We start from the raw sequence: 8,002 nt of genomic DNA on the forward strand, positions 1-8,002 counted from the left end.
TTATCAGATGTAAGATTCTAAATAATTCTTATGTTTGGTTTTTTATTTTCCTGAAGGTGTCATTTGAAGCACATGTTTAAGTTTTATGAAGTTTAATTTAATTATTATGCATTGTATTGCATCCCATAAAAATAAGCGCTGTAAGTTCTAACCTCTGTTTGTGATTTTTTATTCTGTTTGATAAAAAAAACCTCAAACTCACTGTGAATGAATCCTTTGGCTCATAGTGACTCTGCTTTGCTTTTCCTAGGCTATTAGAAATCACAAGGTGAGGAGATTACATATCTTTCTCTTAAGAAGTCCCTGTGCATGTGAAGCTCTCTGCCTTTGAATTAGCCAACTAATTCAATAAAGATGAACTCACCATGAACTATGCCGCTAGAGCTCTCTTATCCAGCAGCAGGAGCTCAGAAAAGACAAAGTTCTTTCACCAAAGCCAACAAAGAAAATAAGCCTCCTTCCAGAACTCTTATCGTGCGTTTGAACTTTCAATCTCATAAACCATGAGAAAATAAATTTCTGTTTGTTAAAGCCAAAATGGAGTTCTTAGCCTGGTGGGTAGTGAGTTTAATTGCTAATCCAAAGGCAGGAGGTTTGAATCAGCCAGCTGCTCAGATGAAGAAAGATGGGAAGTGCCTTCCATACTGTTTACAGAATCTTAAACCTGTTGGAGCATAAGGTATCAGTTAGTTCTGATGTGATATCACATAACAATAACAATAATGACAGCATATTACTAAAAGAGTCCTGGTGGTGTAGACTGAAAAAAGTCATGCTACTAACCCAAAGGTGATGTCTTTCTGCAGGTTCAAATCTACCAGTGGCAACAAAAGAGGAGAGAAAGTTGGGTAATCTTTTGGGAAATTTACATCCCCTGAAACTCCTACTGGAGAGTTAGCTTTGAGTTGGTTTGGACTCAAGGACACTAGGAGGAAGCTATTACTAAGACAACTATATTTTTGTTTCTGTTGTTTATACTTTTAGTATCATGTCTAAGAATTTGTATAACCAAAGGCTGAGGAAATGTATACTTGTGTTTTCTTCTAACAAAATTATAATTTTGATTCTTACATTTAGATGTTCAATCTATTTTGAGTCAATTTCGGGGTTTGATATGATGTAGGTGTCTCATTTCATTCTTTTGAATATCTGGTTGTCCCAGCACTATTTGTTGTGATGACTCACAACCCCATGAAATTGTTTTGACATAATTTTTGTCTATTCTTTTTTTAAATGGCTTTACTTACAATCATTCATGTATACTGTGCTTCATACAATCATTCATATACAACCGTATTTATATAATTAACTAATATTCGCATATAATCCATGAAGAAAGCAAAATGTCATTACAAAAACAGAGGAGAAAGAAAAAATTGAAATGGATGTCAGAAGAGACTCTAAAGATTGTGCTGGAACGTCAAGAAGCCCAATCTAAAACAAAACACAGCAAAATGAAAGAGCTGAACAGACGATTTCAATGGGCAGCCCAGGAGGACAAAGCAAAGTTTTATAATGGAATGTGTAGAAAACTGGAATTGGAGAATGAAAAGGGAAGAACTCACTCTGCGTTTCGCAAGCTGAAAGAACTGAAAACAAATTTAAGCCTCTTGCCACAATAATGAAAGATGCTATAGGAAATATATTGAAAGACCCAGAAAGCATCAAAAGAAGATGGAGGGAATACACAAAATCACTCTACCAGAAATAATTGATTGACACCAAAATATTTCAAGACATACCATATGAATAGAGCCAGTGATAAGGAAAGAGGAGGTGGAAGATGCATTGAAGGCATTGGTTAAAAAAATAAGGACCCCCCCCCAAAAAAACCCAAACAAACTGATGACCACTTGATTGTGCTCATGAAGAACCTTTACCTGGACCAGGAGGCTATTGTGTGAACAGAGCAGTGAAGCACTGCATGGTTTGGAACTGGGAAGGAATTGCACAACGGCTGTATTCTTTCTCCATACTAATTAAATCTGTATAATGAACAAATTCTCCAAGAAGCTGGACTCTGTGGGAGAGTGTGGCCTCTGGATTGGAGGAGATTCATCAGTAAACTGTGTCATGCAAATGACACAATTTTGCTTGCTGAAAGTGAGGAGGACTTGAAGCACTTGTTGCTGAAGATAAAGGAATGAAGACTTCATTATGGATTAATTCTTAATGTCAGGAAAACAAAGATTCTTACAACTGGACCAATAGGCAGTGTTATGATGGGTAGAGAGGAGATTGAAACTGTCAACAGCTACATTTGCTTGGATCCAAAATTAACATCCTTAGTACCAGCATTTAGGGATAAGGAGATGCATTGCAACTGGGAAAATCTGCAGTTAGATATCGCTCCAAATTATTGAGGAGTAGTGAAGTCAGTCTGAAGACTTAGGTGCATCTGATTCAGGCCATAATCTTGCTGAATACTTGCTATACATCTGAGAGCTGGACAATAAACAAGGATGACAGGAAAAAATTGACACCTTTGAGCTGTGGTGTTGGAGAAGAGCAGTGAACCTCCCATGGGTGGCCAAGAGAACAAACAGCTATGTCTTGGAGAGGGTGCAGCCGGAATACTCTTTGGAGGCAAGAGTGATGAAGTTTCACCTCACATACTTTGGACATGTTGGTAAGAAGAACTATTCCTTGGACATAATGCTGGGAAGGGTGGAGGGTTGGCAAAGGAGCGGAAGACCCTCAACGAGGTGGTTTGACATGGTGACTGTTGTAATGGGCTCTTGTGTGTCAGGAAGTGTGAGTATGGCATAGGCTACAACAGGTTTCAGATCTCGACTCAGTGGCACCTAACAACAAACAACCACCATCATCACAACCACAACAATAACAACAACAACATATAATAATGAACATAGGTGTGTATGTCATGTTGTCGTTTGTATTTCTTTGGGATAAACTCCTAGTGATGGAATAGCTGGGTCATATGGAATTTCTATGTTTAGCTTTTTGAGGAAACATCAAACTGTCTTCCATGGTGACTGTATCCTTTTATAACCCCAGAAGCAGTGCATAATTTCCTAACTCTAAGCATCCTTTCCAAATTGTCTTGTTTCATGTGTTGTCAAATGTTAGTACTATTGTTGGAGTGAGATGGTATCTCGTTGTTTTGATTTGCATCTCTCTGATATTGACCATTTCTTCATGTGTTTGTTAGCCATCTAGATGTCTTCCTTTGTGAAAAGTATTCTGGTGTCTTCTGTCCATTTTGTGGTTATCAGTCTTTTTCTTTTCAGATCCTACAGTATTCTGTAAGCTTTCCTTATGAGACTTTTATCTGAGATATTTACCAAATGTACTCTCTCAGTCTGTGGGCTTTCTTTTCATCCTATTGTAGAAGATTTTTGATGTACACAGGGTTTTAATTTTAAACAAAGTCCAATTCATCAATTTTATTCTTTTTGTTGTGCATTTTTGGTTATGTTTACAAGCCTATTTTTTGTCATAGACTAGGGCTTCTAAATTTGTTTCCATTTTCTCTCTTATCATCTTTATGGTTTTAGGTTTTACTCCTAGATCTCCGATTCACTTTGAGTTGGGTTTTGTGTATAGTGTGAGATGTGGATCATGTTTCAGTTTTCTGCTGGTAGATGTCTTACCTGTAGCATTTGTTGAAAAAGTTGTTTTTCCATTTAATGAGTTTTGTTACCTTGTCAAATACCAATTGACCATAGGTAGATGGTTTGATTTCTAGTTGGGTTTTTTTTTATTCTATTTCATTGATCTATTTGTCTGTCATTGTACCAATACCATGCTGTTTTGATTACTATGGCTGTGTGTGGAAGCCAAATTTCATACTAAATATTTATAATAAACCAAATGCTACATCAAGATATTGAGGGAGGTAGATGCAAGCTGGAATTCACCCTGAAGCATGAAGGCAAACCTTAAATGTTTACAGGGATATACATTAAGGCAAACCTTAAGCATTTATGCAATTCTTGTATTGTATTTGCTAATCCCTCTCTCCTGAGTCAAGCATAAGGTTTTCAATAGAAAGAGCTTAGTTTCATTTGCATAGAATTCTGTTTGTGATTTGTTCCCTGGCAATTTTCAATAAAGGCATAAGGAAGCTGAGAGTGGCTTCAGTTCAAGAACTGTTTGCCTTCTGTTTTACCTCTTTTTAATTATGCATTCTTGGTGTTCTGTCTCATTATGAATACTTATTAATATACTTTACCTTCAGTCTGCAACAGCTGTGGAGTAGGTTTAGAGATAAGGCAGTGAGATCAGGGCTATGTGGACACAGCCATATCTGACCTTTATGAACATCACAAAGGGGAACTGTCCCTTTCTATAAAATAAACAGCACAAAACCAATTCCATGAGGTCTGACATCCTCCACAATCCTGTACCTCTTTCTACTTATCTCAACACCAAAGTTATTGCTTTGCTGAGTCCAAAATCTGATGTGATAGCTCACAGACCACACAGAACCATGTTGGGAAAATAAAAAGCTTTTAATATGGTTAGTAGCAGAATTCAGTCAGAACAGCTTCTGAAATGTGCTTGTAGGCACCTCCACCTTTAACCTCATGGCCTTAGGTCAGTGCTACAAATCTCTTGCCAATGTTTACTCTCCTCTTCTCAGTTCTCCAACAAGCTTAGATAAAGGGTTCTTAGCTTTGGATCAATGATCTAGCAGTCCCAAAGTTCCATCTCCGGTCAGGTCTCTGGTTTTCTGCTATGGTTGTTGCTCCTATAGGCACTCCTAGTCTCTCTAGACTCATGAAGGATGACTTGTGTTCTCTGGTTCTCTGCTGGTGGTTGAACTACCTGCTGCTGTTGGATCTATTCAATTCAGTGGTGAGACTAGTCAATTCCCTTGTGGATTGGTGATGTAGCCAGTCCTCTTGTGGATAGACTAACATGCTTTATTCACATATTCCCGCCAACCACATAGCAAAGTAAATTTCAGTGGCTAGGAAAGTAATTTTGAATTATAAACCCCACATCATTTGCCTCTTCATTTTTTTGTTTGTTTTGTTGTTTTTCAGAAGAGTTTTGCTTATTCTGGGTCTCTTTCCTTTTCAAATGGAAATTGCCTTTTCTATATCCTTGAAGAATGAATTTGGTATATATATTGAAATGGCATTGAACCTAAAGATTATGTTAAACTTGCTTTTGATAGTATTGTCATTTTCACAGTATTCAGTCTTCCTATTTAGGAACAGGGAGTATTTTTCCATTTAATTAGTTCTCTTATTGTTTCTTGTAGTAGTGTTTTGCAGTTTTTCTTATAAAGGTCTTTTGTGCCTCTGTTGTTTTTGTTTTGTGCCTTCAAGTCAGAATCGGTCCATAGCTGACATGACAGTGGGTTTTCAGAGGCAGTTAATGCACAAGAGGAGTTAATTTCATCTATCCTTTCCTTGAAGAACAGCTGCTGGATTCTAACTGCATGCCTTTGGGATTGCAGTACAGCTTCTTACCACTAGGCCACCAAATTTAGGTTTATTCCTAATTATTTTATCTTTCAGTTGATTATTGTAAATAATATTTTCAAGTTTTCTTTCTCATGCTTTCTTTGTTCCTGTAGAGAAATTAAACTGATTTTTTATGTTCATCCTATATTCTGTCACTGTTCTAAATCAGTCTACTAAGTCGAACAGATTTTTGTTGTGTTTGGGGGATTTTATATGTTCACTACATGTTATATGTATATAACAATAGTTTCATCACTTTTTGCCAATTTGGATGCCTCTTATTTCCCTCTCTTGCCCTACTGACCTAGCTAGAACTACCAATACAGTGTTAAATAGATGTGATGACAGTGGCATCATATCTTTAGTCTCTCTCTGTTGAGAAGGATTTTGGCTCTTGTTTTTGCTTATATACTTTTTACCTTGCTGAGGAAATTCTCATCTATTACTATTTGAGAAATATTTTAATCAGGAAGGTGTTTTGGATTTTTTCAAAGGTCTTTTTTTGTCCTTTACTTTCTTAATATGATCAATTATATTATTTGAACAACAACAATGATGAACCATCCTTGCATACCTGTTTTGAATCTCACTTGCTCATAATTAATTACTTTTTAATTATTGTATTGGCCAGGATTTTGTTAAGGATTTTTACATCTATGTTCGTGAGAGATATTGGTCTATAGTTTTCTTTTTTGGTAACGTCTTTGCCTGGTTTTGGTATTAGGGTTATGTTTGTTTTATAGAATAATTCTGAGAATAAAATTCACCTGTGAAACTTCCTGGGACAGGACTTATTTTGGATGAGAGTCTTTTTATGACCTGCTCAATTTCTTCTTTTGTGATGGGTCTATTCAAGTTTTCTATGTCTATCTGTGTCAATTTGGGTAGAGTGTAGTTTCTAGGAATTTGTCCACTTTCTCTAGGTTTTCAAGTTTTCAGAATGTCGTTTTTCATAATATTCTGATATCAACTTAATTTCAAGTGGTTCTGTTGTGATGCAATCTCTTTTATTTCTTTTTGTCTTTTCTCTCTTTTGTTAAGTTTGCTGTTTATTTTATTAACTCAAAGAACCAGATACTGGTTTTGCTGATGCTTTCAATTGCTTTTCTGTTTTTGATCCCATTGATTTCAACCTTATCCATATAATTTCCCTTCCTCTAGAGGTTGTGGGATTAGTTTATTGTTCTTCTTTTCTATTTGCTGGAGGTGTTGAGTTTAGTAGTTTATTTTGTTCTTTCTTTTTAAAATGTATTTTCTTATTGTTATAAACTGACCCCTGAGGATTGTGTCAGCTTTATCCCAGAGATTTTTATATGATGTATTTCCATTATCATTCATTTTGGGGAACTTTTTGTTTTATTTTTTAAATTTCTTCTATAAGGTGTGCTCAAGGGTGATGTTATTTAGCTTCATCCTTGGTGCTCTTTTCCCCTTTATTTTCTTGTTAATTTCTATTTATTTATTTTGGTGATAATCTTTTTAAAAATTTCAAAGAGAAAGGATGCCAGTTTAATGACTAAAGAGCACCTGACCAAAGGTATGACATAAGGTTTTTTTTTAGGTTTCTTTTGTTAGATGAAAACTTTTAATTTTTATATTGGTTTACATTGTTAATTTCTATATTGATTATATTGCATTTTGAGAAGATAATCTGTATTATTTCAGTACTTTTTAATTTGTTGAGGCTTACATTGTGTCCTAATATCTGGTCTCTTCTGGGAATGTACTGCATGCACTTGAGAAGAAAGAAAATGGAGTTTTTGTTGGGTGAAGTGCCCTGAATATGTCTAGTGGGTTGAGATGGCTGATTATATAGATTAGTTCTACTGTATCTTTGTTGAGTTTCTTTTTATTTGACCTGGACTTTTGTGAGATGATGTTTTGAACTCTCTCTCCTACTGTTTTGATCTTGTCTACTTCTTTCTTCAAGTCTGTTACCATTTTTTATGTATTTTGCTATTGTGAGATGCATAGATGTTAGCAAAGTTTATGTATTTATTCGTTATCTGGTGTCTTTTTTCTCTTTTGTTAGTTTTCATCTTGAAGTCTATTTTACTAGAGAGTAGTAGGAAAATTGGATATAGCTAAGAAGGAAATGGAACACATAAATATTGACATACTAAGTTTTGGCAAAATGAGATGGATTGGCATGGGACATTTTGAATCAGAGGATCACATGATCTACTATGCTGGAGATGAAAAGGTGAGGAAAAATGGGGTTGCTTTCATAGTTAAAAAAGTAAATTCTAGATTAGTCATGAAATAAAATGTTGTAAGTTACAGGATAATATCCATACACATGGAAGGAAGTCCAGTGAATACCACCATCATTCAAATATATGTACATACAATCAGAGCCAAGAGGAGGAAATAGAAGATTTCTACCAACTTTTGCAGTCAGAGATTATTCAAACATCAATGCAGTCAAGATACATTAATAATAATGAGTGACTATAATCCAAAAGTTGGGAATAGAGAAGGATCAGCAGTTGGAAAACATGGACTTGGTGACAGAAATGAAGTTGGAGAAGAATGATAGAATTTTGTGCAATCAATGACTTATT

The sequence above is a fragment of the Elephantulus edwardii genome, unplaced genomic scaffold, assembly GCF_000299155.1.
Source record: "Elephantulus edwardii isolate Elephantulus edwardi_28Jun2011 unplaced genomic scaffold, EleEdw1.0 scaffold00108, whole genome shotgun sequence".
In the NCBI taxonomy this organism is placed as follows: Eukaryota; Metazoa; Chordata; class Mammalia; order Macroscelidea; family Macroscelididae; genus Elephantulus; species Elephantulus edwardii.